The 15,716-nt window shown below is 40.2% G+C and overlaps 1 protein-coding gene across 3 annotated transcripts in view; it reads right to left on the reverse strand.

Moving 5' to 3' along the window:
- PDE10A (phosphodiesterase 10A) overlaps positions 1-15,716 on the reverse strand; it is a 572,670-nt gene that overhangs the window by 271,779 nt on the left and 285,175 nt on the right. The window lies entirely within an intron of this gene.

A 15,716-nucleotide genomic window follows, 5' to 3' on the forward strand; every position in this document is an offset into this window, starting at 1 on the left:
GAGAATGACCATAATAAGAGTCACCTTGCATAATCTCTAGTTTTGCCACCCTTAGACTAAGCAGTAGTTTACTCTGCAAGTTATGCCACTGAAATCAATAGAACTACTTGTGGACAAAGGTTCTAGTCAACATAAAGAAGGAAGAATTGGGCCCTTAGTCTGAAAGCATAAGGCAAGTACCAGTGCTGCAGTTGGAGACTGATGGGGGAAAAGAAGAACCATGGGGAAGAAGCAAAATTTGCTATAAATTATGAGGCTCGAATATAAGTATGGCAGAAGAGACCAACTGTCCAGAAATCTTCTGAGCCACACACAGAGTCTGGCAGCATTTTAATATTATCCTTCCCTGTTTTCACCTCTTTTGTCTTATTTATTTTCTTATTCCCCTTTTTTTTTTTTTTTTTAATTACTATTGCCCAGGTAAGATGGGCTCCATTATTATTTCTGTCATTTCTCAACAAATATATCATTAGTTCCTGAAATGGTGATTGCTCCCTGTGAATGAGGACTTGTCTAACTTAGAAAAGTTGCACCACTGTAATTAAATTGATCTAATTACACCATTTCAGCACTCTTAAACCGGTTTAAATATGCCTGTATGAATCAGTGTTTCCAAAACGGTGAGTCCCGACCCACAAGTGGGTCATAGGAAGGGTCTAGCAAGGTTGCTCACCATTGCCGCCCTCCCTCCACATCATTCCGCATCCTGTGTATACCCCAGAAGCAGTCCCCCACAGCAGGGCCAGCCAGGGCAGCGGCAAAAGGGGCAGTTTACCTCAAAGCCCAATTTGACAGAGTTCCCAAATTAAGTGATGTTGCAATCTGGTGCACAGGGTCACAGTGCCACTCAGTTTTGGCCTGTCCACCCTTCTGTCATGATGGAGGGGGAGACCATGCAAAACCTGAGTGGCACTGAGACCCCATGCAACAGGACGCAATGCCCGAAGTGGGGAGCCGGGCCCAGCTGGGTTGGGGCAGGCTCACTCTTCAAACCACCATCAGGAATTCTCCAACCAGGCTGAGGAAGGGAGGAGAAGGGGGGCAGGAGGCTGGGCAGTAGTACTAGCAGTGTAGAAAGCACATAATTGTGTGTTTTTCTTTCATGTTTGAATTTTAAAAAGTTAAAATATAGTAAATAGTAGTTACCACACTTACATACGTACTCTCTCTCTCTCCCCGTGTATAATATATGCAATTGTCAGTGACCTTAATACACAGTCTGGGAACCACTGGTTTAAATAGCTCTTGAGCCATTGTGTGTTCCTCATTTTCTGGCTGCTCAACCTGAGACATCTGAAGCCTGATATGCAGAAGTTCTGAGCCCCCACAACTGTAACTGAAGTCACTGGAAGCTGTAGATACTCAGCACCTGTGCCAAGGCAAAGTGATTCAGAGAACTGAGCACCAGGTAGGGAGCAAGGAGAGCCTGAGTTCTAATTCTGGCTCTCCACTTATTCACTGTGTAGCCTTAAGCAAGTCACACTGTCATTGTGTGTGCTTTCTGGTCTCTAAAACAGGGATGACGATGATGCCTACCAACTTACCTTCCAGGTGTGCTCTGATTAGCCAATGCTTGTACAGTGCTTTGCACAAATAAAATACTCAGAAATACCAGTCCCTAAGTATCTCAAATTGGAGAGCAATCACTGAGGTGCCCAAAGTTAATAAAGACTTTTGCATAGTGGTCTCAATCTCCCTGTTTCGCAGCTCCTCATCTGTACAATGGAAATTACATTACTATCTCATAAGGTAGTTGAGTAGATAAATTCATTAATGGTTGTGAACAGGGCTTAGTACCATAGAAAAGCACATGGGAAACTCATCACTCCATGCAGGGTTTGAATGGTGTGCACAAAACATTGCATAATGAGGAAAAAATAAATATTACATAATAATACCTCTCTCTTATATAGCGCTTTTCATTGGTAGATCTCAAAGCGCTTCACAATCTGCTTTATTCCCAAAGCACTATCTACCCTGTGCACTGAATGAGGCAGGGGTCCTGTGGAAGAAACAGTATGCAATCATGTAATTAAAGACTGTTTCATAATGCACATGCACAAGGTGGCAAAGGCAGTATAGGCACCCTCAAATCAGGCATTTCTTAACTTTCAAATGAGGTAGATTTTGCAACCTCAATAACTTTTTTTAATTAGGGATTTTTAATTGAGAGAGTAGGAGAAAGAGAGAAAGAATGATTTTTGTGTGTGTGTGAAAAACTGATCTTTATTTTCCAGAAATATACAAACTTATTCTCTCATTTCTCCATCTTCATCTTCTACTCCTCTGATGTAGAGAACTTATCAAAACTTCACCAAGGTGTCCTGACAATGCACCATCTATGTATTCTTCTGTGTTTGCAAGCTGCATGTTCATGTAGCCATCGCCAGACACCAGGTAGCCCTTGTACTCCATGATTGCAGGCAGAAAGAGCATGCTGGTAAAACTTAAAAACTTTTCTAAAGCTAATTAACATTAGGTAAAGGTGCAGAATATATTTTCTTGTTAATTTAAAGTAAATGCTATGACTTTGGCGCTGTATGTAGCAACAGTAATCTTCCCCCAGACTGAACCTCCTCTTTTTTTCCTATCCTTTAAAGGCATCTATGATCAGCCTTTTTTCCTTCCCAGGGGTACTCAGCACCTTGCAGGATTAGGCATTTAGTGCCCCTTCTGTTCCACTGAAATCAGTGGGGACAAACAGTCAATAAAGCTCTTCGGAATCCATCTGGATGAGACACTCTACAGAAATGCAAGATCCTTATCAGAAAGACAAGTAACCAGCACTTTGAACTTTGGCAATTTAAACAAATGCTCACTGATTACAAGACACTTGAGCACACAATTTAATGTAAGAAATATGTAGAAAAGAATAGCTACTCACAGTTTATATACCTAGCTTCAAGCATAAAGGAGAAAATAAGTCCCCAAGAGTAATTTTTTTTAATAAATAGATTACAATGGATATCAGCAAGACTCTAAAACCCTTGGCCAAATACAAACTTGCACCAGTTCAGTTAAAGTGATTCAAAGCCAATGCAAAATTCTATGTAGAGACTCATTTCAGTTTGAAAATGGCTAATTTCAGTTTAGTTTAAATCTGTTTCTAATCAATGTAAACCAACCAAAATAATCATGGTTTAAATTAATATACGAGTCCCATCCACACAGATTTCTGTACCAGTTTAATAAAATCAGTTTAAAATCACACCTTGAGTTAAACTAGTATAACTCTGTATGTAAAAGAAGCCTCCCCATGACTTTATGTCTATGATCTTAACAACATGCGGATTTCTTCTCAGTACTGACCATTTTAAGTGGGTGACCAGCTTTGTTATAATCTTTTTTCTTATGTATAATTTATGGAGAAGAATTCAGCTTTCCTAAAGCCCCTTTATACTACATAAGCATCAAACAGAAAAAAGGTTTTCAAATAGAAAAAAAACCCTCCTTTTGTAGGTGATTGGAAAAAAATTGTTTCTTGGCTCTCCAGAATGGCCAGTTGCTTTGATTCAGGCTCAGTCAGCCTCAAAGACGTTAAAAAAAGATGTTGCAGAGAGTCAGCAAAGTAGTTCATCACATTAAGGTACACATAGCTGAATGCACCAAAACAAATACAAGTTCAGTTCTTACAGCCATATTGGAAGTGAACACAAATGTAACATCATATTCGTGATCTTGACAGTAAATATTGACACTTGTCTTGGAGCCAGAGTACTTTATATACTGCCCACGCAATTGTCATCAATACTAGTCTCTATTTTGGTGGTCTATGATGATATCACACCCACACACAGGTCCTTTACAGCAGTGGTTCTCAACCAGGGGGTATATCAACTCACCTAGATACTTGTTTAGTTTTACAACAGGCTACATAAAAAGCACTAGCGAAGTCAGTACAAACTAAAATTTCATACGACTTGTTTATACTGCTCTATATACTACATTCTGAAATGCAAGGACAATATTTATATTCCAAAGGATTTATTTTATAATTATATGGTAAAAATGAGAAAGTCAGCAATTTTTCATTAATAGTGTGCTGTGAGACTTTGTATTTCTGTGTCTGATTTCTGTAAGTAAGTAGATTTTAAGTGAGGTGTAATTTGGCAGTACGCAAGACAAATCAGACTCCTGAAAGGAATACAGTTGTCTGGAAAGGTTGAGACACACCCTTTTAGAGACAAATCAGATTAACAAATCAAAAATGGGCAAGCAGTATGTATGTAACCATATTTGTATTATTCATGCAGGGAGGGAGAGGAACAATGTGCACAAATCATTGTGTTACAAATAAAGGATACAACGAAATGTACTGAAGAAAGTACATAAAAGTCCTAGAGTGACTTAGCAGAAAAATGGTAAAAGACTGGGCCAGTTTACATATACAAAGGTTTGGTATAAAGAAATGAATCAGATAAGAATAATAATGTTCAAACTGCAAAAAGTGCAGAATACACATTTTAGGCACTCACTGCAAATGTATAAATAAATTCAGAAACAATATACCAGTATGGATGCTTGGTGACTTTTATCAATATTAAATAAAGGAAAGAAAAACATTTTTGTTGAAAGGAGGAGATGATGATAGTTAAAGAAAGGGCTGGAGCCACATACAGGAAAAAACCTCATCTTACTTCAATGAAAGAATATCTACAAAATCATATCAACAACTTGCTGACAGACATCATTTACAAAGTAATGGAAAAATTGTTTCATCTACCCCAAAGACATAAGATTAGAGTTTAAATATAGCCTTCTCTAAAGGGATGCACCTTTTCTTCCAATGTAATCACATTCTTTTGAGCACTGAAAATGTTGCATTCTCCTTCTTTCCTATAATGTTTTTCACTTTGATTTCTTTGTAATGTCACCACTTTAACTAGATATGTTGCTGTCATTTCCCCCTAATATCTGCAGTCAAAATTATTAGCATATTCTAGCCTCTTGTCATGAATAGATAAACTTTTCTCCCACCTTATAAATATACTTAGCACTTATATAGCAGTTTTCATCCAAAGCTTTCAGAGAGTTTTACAAGGTATTGTCAGACAGGGCAACAGGCACAGATGGGTCAAATTATTTGCTCACGGTCACACAACAAATCAAAGTCCACCACTCTGGTGCCATATCCAATGGACCACTCTGTTTCACTTACCAGTTTGTATGACATATGGCTCTGCTTTAAAGGTGAAATACTGGCCTATGATTTTGTGGAAGTAAGGGCTGCATTAGCCCATTCAACGGCATATGCTAGCTCTGCACTGGCTCAAACAATCCAAGGAAATTGAGGTCAGGTATAAGAGGCGCAGACAAACTCCACAATCAGAATTTGTGCAACTGCTCAGCTGGCAGGAGGCCTCTGTGGATCACAGACCATTTTCTTCCCACACAGTCTATGCAGGTTTCTCTCACTACACAGAGTAGATACATGAGGAGAAAGAAAGGCTGAAGCAAGGTCCCATTCCCCCTAGTGAATATCCTTGACCAATGCAGTTTTCACTTCAGAGAGTTTTGCAGGATGGCTGGGGAACCAGTAATCTCCATTCCTTCCCCAACCAAGACAGATGTTTCTGCAGGCCTGTACACATTCCCAGGCTACCTAGCTCTTCCCAGACTCTGCATTACATCTGGAATTTGGCCTTCAATTCTTAGAATAGGACATAACTTTATTTAGTCATGACCCTGAGTCACCTAGAGTTTCTTGCCTCCTAGATGCAGTGGCTGGAAAGAATCCAGTAGTCCTGAAAGCCATGCTGAAGCTGATTATACTCATAATCATAGACTGACGGATCTGAAAACTAAGTTCCACAAATTAGGATCTATGCTAAAGATCAGCTTCTCAAGGGAAGCTGACTCAAAAACATTATTTGTGAAAAGTAAAGACTGAACCTCCTTCCCCATAAAAGTAGTTTCCCTACAGGTTTGTAGTGAGGCACATCAGAAGGCTGGTGTGAAGAAAAACTTGCGCATGCTGGCTGAGGCAGCGCCAGTTATGAGAATAGATTACTTCAGTTTTCTGTTACATCAAACTGCACCTTTTATGAGAGCTAGAGTACTGTGGCACCTTAGAGACTAACAAATTTATTTGAGCATAAGCTTTCATGAGCTACAGCTCACTAAAGCTGTTTGCTTTAAGAAAAAAATACTAGTGATATCACACTTAGGGCAAGGCAGACAGTGCCAGATTAGGAAATTCAGTGAATCACAGGAAACATGCAACACATAGGAAGGTTTCTGAGATTGCTGTATTTGGAATTCTTGGTGGGGGTGGGTGAAAAACAGGACATATAGGTAAAATGAACTTGAACTGAAGTAACACCAGTGCACTGGCTCAGAGGAAAACAGTTGTTGGGGGTATGCTGTGGGGAACTAAAACCTGTAGATAAGGACAGGGTAAAGAGTCAGGCACATGGGGGGAGGGGAAGGAATCTCTACAGAATCCAGCAATCAGGAAGGAAACAGCGGCTAAAATAAGCTGACGGGTGAATGAGGAGGAAATAATATTAAGCAGAGAAACAGATAAGGCCTAAATAGGGGGAGAGGGAGATGATCGTGAAGACAAAAATACCGGAAACAGGGCGAAACTCCAAGAAAGCAATAAGGAGTTCACTCAGAAGAAGTTTCCAAGACATCTGTACATAAATGAAAGAAGCATATCAAAAATAAATAAAATAGACACTATAGGCAAACAGGTGATATATCACAAGCTTGACATGAGAAAAGTCAGTGAAGGATAAATATTGAGGTGTATAACTTTGCTTTTAGGAAATCTCAGGGTAGAAGAGAGACTAGTAGCTTTAGACATACAGGAAAGTTTGGAAGTAAATGCAATAAGACATCATGGAAGGAACTACTATTGAGGTACAAAGATTAGATAGTGAAGGGAACTATAGAGAAATAAGGAGGACAGATACCTAGTTATCACACTAAAGATAGGAGAGCCCAAGTTTAGCCTCTTGTTCTCTGAATCAACAGAATTTTTGAGAGTTGCAGAAATGTTGCTGAAATACCCAGGACAAGGAAAAGGTTGTATTTTCTGCTAATATGATGTTACCCTACAGGCTGAAGCAAATTAAAGCTGCACTCCTAAGGGGTACATATACTAGTTTATGGCTTTAGCTGGAAAGCATTAATTCCTAAAAGATCAGGTGGTCCCAAGCAGGAAGAGGAATTAGATGATCTAGATCCTGACCATCTACAACTTCTGAAGTTCCCTCCATCATGCAAGATCAGGATTATTCTTCTTGTTGTTACAGGATTTTTTTTAAAGAGATATTTTATTTTTGAAAAGCCACTTTAAAACAAAACAAACTACTAAAGTAGTTTGGGCTGCTCCAAAACTGGGCTGTGATTAACATCCCAAAGTCATTTATTTTGTGACTTTTTAGGGCTAGGTTAGCATGCTAAACCCCACCGGGAATCAGGAATTCTCCCTCCCAGTAGCACAGAGCTCCCATTTCTAGCCTTTAGGGACTGTGACATATCACTTTTGAAGATGTGACCATTTAATGAACTGAAAAGCTGTTACTTGCCCAGGATTAAATCTTACCTATCCTGGGATACAGACAGGTGTACTATGGGGGAGGTCAACATTTTAGAGAACAAAACATTTCTATGTCAGCTTTTTTTTTTTTTTTTTAATTGTAACCTGTTTGAAGCTGTTAAATTTTAGCATGAGTTCTGGGCGCTGGGATTGAGGGGTGTATAAATGAATTCATCCTCCATCTACGTAGTACATTGATTTACAATGATCCAAGCTTTTCCCAATAAATCAATTAGCAAAATCCATCTCTAATTAACAATTACCCTAAAATGAATGATATTGCTCATGAGCATTAAAAGAATGATTCATTCTTTTTCTTCAGGATAAAATACAGCATGTTGATCTCTAATTTAAATTGGGGTGTTTTTTTAAATAGTGGATTTGATATGCATAAGGTAGGAGAGAAAACAATGAGTCTCACTTGCAGCCTTTGTTAATTCTTGGCAAGAATATACTGTAATACGTACACGAATGAATGTTCGGAAATAGCCATCATCTAAGTACATACATACACACAATACTGTTTTCCTCCACACCATTCCCACAACAGGAGCTGCCATGTTTCATTGATGTTCTTCAGTACTGCCAACACCAAAAATTCAAAAAATCATGAATCAGACCCTTTAAAAAATCATGAGATTTGAAAAGATTAAATCGTGGGATTTGGTCTGTCTGTGATTTGAACCCCCGACTACTCCCAATATGTCTGCGATAATGAACAGTTGGAACTAATTCTGTCGTGCACATTGATTCCAGCTCACTCTGCTTCTCCAAAATCCATACCTGCCAACAGCTTCTGTCAAAATAAGCAGCAGATCTTTAATTTGCATAAAATTAGAGAAAAGTGTATAAAGTGCTTCTGATAGTGTTGAAGCTTTCCAACTTCTCCCAAAACTCAAAAATGTCATCTAAATAATTCTGTATCCCCTCCAACCCCTCCCCACTACTAGGCCAGCCTTTTGTCTGGTTTTAAGCTTGACAGTCCTGTTTTATCAAGGTTTGTCTGCTGTCTGGTACCAGTATAAAACTGGACACGGTTTTGCCCGGCATTGGGCATGGAGGACGCCATTTTGAAGAGCAAACCATGCTGCTTCCGCTGGCATCCTCCAGGGGCAGAGTAACGCAGGCAGCGTGGGCCCATGACATTCCTGGATGTACCAGAATGTCCAGTATTTTGGGGGTGCATGAGTGGCCACCTTACTATCCATTAATTATCCATTCCTACAGCAATCGATTCTGCACCTCCAGCCCTGTAATGCACGTCTGCCCTCAGCTCCAAATCAATCACTTTTTGCCCCCCAAGCCCACTTCAATTCTGCCCACCCGGTCACACAACTGTCCCTGGCCTCCTGCCACTGCGGATGTTGTACACCCAGTGGTTATTAGGATTTCCAAAGGGGTTCACACCTCTATTTGAAATTTTGTTTAGGGGTCCACACATTAAAAAAGGGTTGAGAACCACTGTTCTCTACCCCCTACCAGGACGGAGAGCATCCAGGGATTTTTCCACTCCCCTCCCAGTCCTGGGACAGTTCCAACAGCAGTCATCTTCTGCCCCTTCCCAGCATGAGGCTGAAGGAGAAAGAGGAGGAAAGGAGCATAGATGAGCTGACAAACTTATTACAAGAGAAGAGGGAACAGAGCCATCCTGAGCTGCTAGGCTCTGATTCCTCCTCTCCCCCACCCCCGGCACCTTATGAAAGTGATATCAACTGCTTTTTGCCCCCAGAACAATTCTGGCAGCCCTTGACGGGACAGAGAGCACTGCCTGCAGCAGTTGTGATTGCCTGTCCATCGCCAGGCAGCAGGTAGTGAGGAAGGCAGACAATCAGAGGGAGTTTTCCCTGGGCAGGCCTGAAAATCACATGAAGACTTGAGTTTCTTCATATCATGGTGTGACTGCTCATAGCATGTGCCAAAATCACCTGTGAGAGTGAGCAACACCAATTCATTCTGAATGTTATTCTTTGAGTAACAGATCACTACAGATCAAGGGACCAACCTAAATAACTCCTGCTGTTCTATACCTTAGGACAAAAAAGTAATGAAGAAACAAACAAAATAAACCACGGAATTACACCATTTTATTACATTTAAATGACTACTGTGACAATGAATAGCTACATTAAAAAGAAATCTTCCAGAATCAAAACTTTGTTTCCTTGCTTTGTCTGAATTAGATAGTAAAAACCTGCCATTGGATAGAATAGGCCAGCAGAGATGAGGCTTGATTCTGCTTAAATGCCACATGCAACCACACAAATCTGTGCGGAGTGCCAGTCAGATCTCACAAGTTAAGCAGAGTCAGGCTATGTGAGCATCTGAACGGAGGAAGAAACACCAAGGTGCTGCAGGAAGGGATGTTTGTGATTCAGTCTGTGTCAGAATTAAACCAGAACACCAGCATAGATGAGGTATAAAACAGTGGCCTTAACCATTTGGTGGTAACTAAAGATCTTGGAGGCATGGTCCAAATTCCATGCCTACCTAAATTCCCCTTGCAGTTTCAGCTAAATAGTGGCCTTTACTTCCCGCTCTGAAATGTTGCTATACACTCTTAAAATTGCCTTATTCCCCTCCAGAAGTTGCTGCATTTCAGTGGTACATGAAGCAATCCCTGTCTTAGTCTGTAAAATGCTCAAGGATGGAAGGTGCTATATAAGTGTAATATAATTATTGTGCACTGGTGCACAAATCAAGTTTCCTATAAAACTAGCTATTGCATTTATACAAGAAACACGTGAACACATGCCTACACAGCTAAATATAAGATTGAGCACTGATTGTGGTGATCTTACAAAATAAAAAAAAGTTCATGGCCCTTTCTGCAGTTTTTAAATCCCATAATATGACAGAATGTTGTTTGGTGTATAATACACCCATCTGAGACTTTCCAGTGTAGTGTGATGTTTATTTACCTTGGTGTTTATTTACTGATAAAGGAGATCCTCACAGCAGTCAAAGGATATCAACTTTTCTAAAGTTAAAATCAATGCAAAGTAAAACAAAAATGAGAAGACCCTTCTTAGAAATTTGAACATATTTTCCTTTTCCACCAATTTTTTTTCATTTACCAACTGTAAGTTCTTCTGAGTTTCTACTGATGATTGAAATGAATACAGATTTCTGCAATTCTGAATACCAATGTTTCTGAAAGCATTGGTAATATCAGCACAGATTTAATACCAGGGTTTGAAATAGTTATTTACAATTCAAACAGCCAGCAGAGGGAGTAGAAAAGCCCAAAATATATTGAGTCAAAGAAAATAAAGGCAGTTAAGTTTAAACAACAATAAAAAAAATATTGTGTGCAGTGTTGTTGTAGCTGTGTTGGTCCCAGGATATCAGATAGACAAGGAGAGTGAGGTAGTATCTTTTACTGGACCAACTTCTGTTGGTGAGAGAGACAAGCTTTTTGAGCTTACACAGAGCTCTTCTTCAGCTCTGGGAAAGGTACTCAGAGTATCACTGCTAAATACAAGGTGGAACAGATTGTTTAGCATAAGTAGCTAACACATATTTCAGGTTTCAGAGTAGCAGCCGTGTTAGTCTGTATCTGCAAAAAGAAAAGGAGGACTTGTGGTACTAATAAATTTGTTAGTCTCTAAGGTGCCACAAGTCCTCCTTTTCTTTTTACATATTTCAGGGATCATTTAAAGTGAAGTGGCAACACCTCTCCAGTCATATGGGGGAAAGGGGTGAGAGAAATGCTGGGGGAGGGGTAAGTGGGTTATAGATTGTTGTAATAAGACATAAATCCAGTGTCTCCATTCAGTCCATGAGTTTTAGTATCAAAGTTATGAATTTAAGCTCCCAGGTTCGTCATTTGACGGTGTTGTGCAGCTCTCCTTTGAGGATAAGGACTCAGAGGTCGAATATAGAGGGATAGTTTTATTAAAAGCATTCACCTACAGGTGATAATGGGTTGGTTTTTGGTTTTGTTTTATTGTCCTTTAACATTTTCCTGTGTGAGCTGGAGAACATAGTGATAAAAAAACATTAACATCCTAAAAGTATAAAAGGTGTAAATTCTGTGCTAAGGAAAACATGCATTTTGTATTTTTAGAAAATAATAAATAGCAAAGGAACAGAGACTATTCTTTAAAGTGTTATTCATTTAAATCTCATTGACCAAACTACTATTAAACTGAAACCCTGTATAATTTTGGATATATTCAAGCCTGACACTAAACTGTGCTCTGTTTTTAAACTATGAACATACATTCAGAGAATATCTGATGGGCGTGTTTTATAAAGCAAAAAGTAAATTAAAACAATTTCAAAAATTTACTGGAAACTGCTACGTACACTCTATTGGTATTAGAATAATGAAGGAGAACAATTTTAAAGCTGAATAAAGGGAGGTTTTGGTCTGTACAACAGATTAAAAAGTTGGTAAGAACAAGTATTTACTGAGTTTTAGCAGAGATAAGTGACTCAGTGGCTTGGGTGTGAAAGTTATATAAACACATACATATGTACCCATTCTAACACTCTAATTTCCACCAGACCAGATTAAATGACAGTGGTTCAAATACCTGATACCACTACCAAAGGCAGGAGGGAGGTCAGCGTGGGTGTCAGAACACTTCATTACAGTTATAAAGCTTTAATCCAACAAAACACAAAAAACCTGTCCTATTCTGAAAAGTGGCATCTCACTCAAGTGGTGTGACCCCAGTGTCCATTTGTTTGCTTCTCCCACAAAGATTCTTCTGCTTTCTTTCACACTGCCCCTTCCACAAGTAATGCACTCCCTAACTGATATGTGAGATCACTACCTCCCCAACTTAAGACCTAATTCTGCCACAATGCCTACAAGAAATCAGTCAGCCAATGACGCTGGGGAACATCTGATTTATTTATAAAATAAATCACAAGATTTAGAGCCGTGAAGTTGTTCAATAGCTAACCTATGTAACTGCATGAGCCTTTTATCATTACCCTGCTCGTCACTGCTCCCATTCCCTCCTACTCCCTGATATATACAATTTTTTTTCAAAAGAAACAAGTGAATGCTCTTCACAGCAAGGCCCCTGGTGTTCCTACATGTTTGCACAGAGCAACAGAACAATCCTGATATGGCCTTTCAGTGACACCCCAAATCACATAAATAATTGTTTATATTACTTCAGTGACATTTCTACTCCCGTAAACAATGCAGAACCAGCACATTTATAAGAGTGAGAGCCAAAGCCTATGCTGGCTACTGCATCATCAACTAAGTTTTAAAGGAAGATTCAATTGCAAAACCTACTTCTGCTCAGTCACACATCTGAATCACTGCTGAAGACAAACATTTGTCCTACAAAATCTTGATGACAAGTGATGATACATAAGCCACAGATAAAATAGCTTGATCCCAGGTAGAATTTCCCATTAGCCAGGCTAACAAGATACTACTTTAGCTAAAATCTCATCTTTCCCCACCCTTCCACGTCCCACTACATCCACCCTTCTTGGATGATTACTTCATACTGATGCTTTAAGTTTGCCACATTTAAATGCAGACAAACTCGTGGCATCACAACAAAGCATTATTGAGACATGAGATTGCAAACATGAGGCCCAAAGTATCAGTGTCACAACAGTGTTTCTACCAGCGCAGGTCTCCAATCTGCAAATAGTTATGCATACGAGTAATTTTCTGTATGCGAGTAGTCCCCTGGGACACGCACATGGAAAGTTATATGTGTGTTTGCAGAAGTGGCCTCTTGGAAATTAAGAACATTCCACAAAAAACGGGAATGGGTGGCAACTTACAATATCACAGCTACTGTGGAATTCCACTGGAGGATGGACCCAAAATCAAGTCTTATGGATTATATTATATGTTTCCCAAAGTTTATTTTATATCCCAAATTATCTTAAATATATAGCTTTTAAAACTTTGAAAAACACAATATAATGATAAAGGACATTTACCTGACCCACTGCAGGCCAGTGCAATGCTCTAGTTGTGACAAAACCAGTATGTGGCATGTTTGGGCATCACAGCAGAGCAAGAACCAGCCAGATGTAGCATGAACTGATACTGCAGGACCTGAAATAAAAAATATAATCAGCTTTTAGCTAATATTTTGAATGCCACTGTTAGCCTGGTTCGCATGGACGTGTCGAAGAGCAGTGAGGAAATAAATTCCTAGCAACTTCATCTGAATCACAATGCTGAGAACTTCAATTAGGTCACCTCAATGTCTCTTTTCCGAGAAACCCATCCCAATTTCCATAACCTTTCCTTATGTAAATTTCATTTAGTCATTATATTGTGCAGTTTTTCAAAGATTTTATTTACACACGCACAGTGTTTGGGATAGAAAATAATAAACTTTGAGATATGCATAGTATAATCCATCAGACTCATTATCTTCATTACCCTGAACTACCTCACCTTCTTCATAACAGTAATATCGTTCTTACGATACTGTAACCAGTACTGCACGCAGTATTCCAAATGTGGACTGACAAGTGCATTTTCCGAAAGATATTCTGCCTTTTGCAATAGCCCCGCTAAAGCTGTCTAGACTCTAGTATTTTGTTTGACTTTCTTCCCTTATTTATTTATTTAAGAGCTTCTCTGTGAACTGGACTCATGTTTTCAAAATATTTTACATAATAATCCTGCAAATCCTTTTCCTGATGAAGTGTGCCAGAGAACTGCCCAACTGGCAGAAATTCACTGGTTTAGTCTCTTGTTCTCAGACTATTTATTTTAAAATATCTCACTTGTGCCGTAAGTATGAGTAGCCTTCTACCATCTCTCTCAAAGTGGGAACAGGAATAAAGACAGCAAGAAACCCCATGGCTTAGGCTTTTTCTTTTAATTTCTATTTCTACAAACTCTTCTGGAATTAGCTATACATCTTTGTAGTGTGATAACACTGTGTATGTGAACATGCATAAACAGCTATATAAAAATTTGATTGTATGGCAGGGTGACGTGTTGATCAACATGGAAAGAAGTGCCAAAGCATGTGTAAGGGAGTCCTTTCCCATGCCAATCAGATCACAAAGCAACAAATATTCACTATCTAATTACACTAAAATCACTGATGAGTTATCAAGCAATGTGGTGCGATTTTAGCTAGCATCCCTGCAATTTTTACTTTACTTCCAAAATGCCTATATTTGTGTATGTAAAATAGCTTTTACATGCACCCAAAAAAGTCACCTAATCAAACTGAACCTGTGACATTAAAAATAATTACAATTCAACAGTCTTCTAGTTAACAGACCCCTATGGCAATAACCAACTCCAAAAACTACCTGTGATTTTTTTTTTTTAAATGAAGTAACTGGATGTCAAAATTGGCCCCAAAGCATTTTCACACTAATACAGTTACAATACCCTAGGGAGGAAAAATGCAACTCAGGTTCCAAGTAAAGCAGAGAAAGCTCAATACAGCTCCATAAATATTTGCTCTTGGGTGAAATGAATTTCTCCTAAAACAGAACCAGGGGTGCTGGAACAATTTGTACAGCAGTGGCACTGAGAGCCATTGAACCAATCTGTAAACCCTGTATATGATGGAAACCACTTCAAGTCAGGGGGTGCTGCAGCACCCCCAGGTCCAGCGCCTAGCACAGAAAGGACCAATCCAGGCGCGTGGTCATAGATTGGCTAGTTCATGCGGCCCATTAAGCAGAACAGCGAAAATTCCCAGAAAAAAAGCCCGTTTGTCCTTCCTTCTCCGTTGTGCAAACCTCTCCCCCAGCCTCCTTTCACAGCCAGAGCCTGGCAACTGCCCCCCGTGCCCAGAGCTTCCAGGGCGCGACTCCCACCGCCAGTCCCAGCAGCGAAGGCTGGTGGAGAGACGCGAATGCGAAGCGCAGCACGGCCCTGGGGGCGGGGCTGACACTCAGGCGCGGAGGGAGAGCCCGGCGCTGGGTTATGAATGGAGCGGTCCTGCAATGCGAACCCTCGCTCCCCTTTCACCATCTCGCGGATTTGGCAGCTCTTCGCTGGCTGCGAGCGGCTCCCCGCTCCCCCGCGCCATGTGCTCCGCTCCCGGGCACCCGCCCTCCTCTCAAAGCTGCTCCCCGTCCACGCCACCCCCCCCTCCGCCAACAACCTTCCTCCCCCCGGCCGCCTGCCCTCCAAGCCACCCCGCCACGTGTCCCCCCGACTGCTGCGGCCACCTCGTCCCTCCCATGGAGCACCAAGGAAACC

Source organism: Chelonia mydas, chromosome 3 (assembly GCF_015237465.2).
Source record: "Chelonia mydas isolate rCheMyd1 chromosome 3, rCheMyd1.pri.v2, whole genome shotgun sequence".
NCBI classification, from domain to species: domain Eukaryota; kingdom Metazoa; phylum Chordata; order Testudines; family Cheloniidae; genus Chelonia; species Chelonia mydas.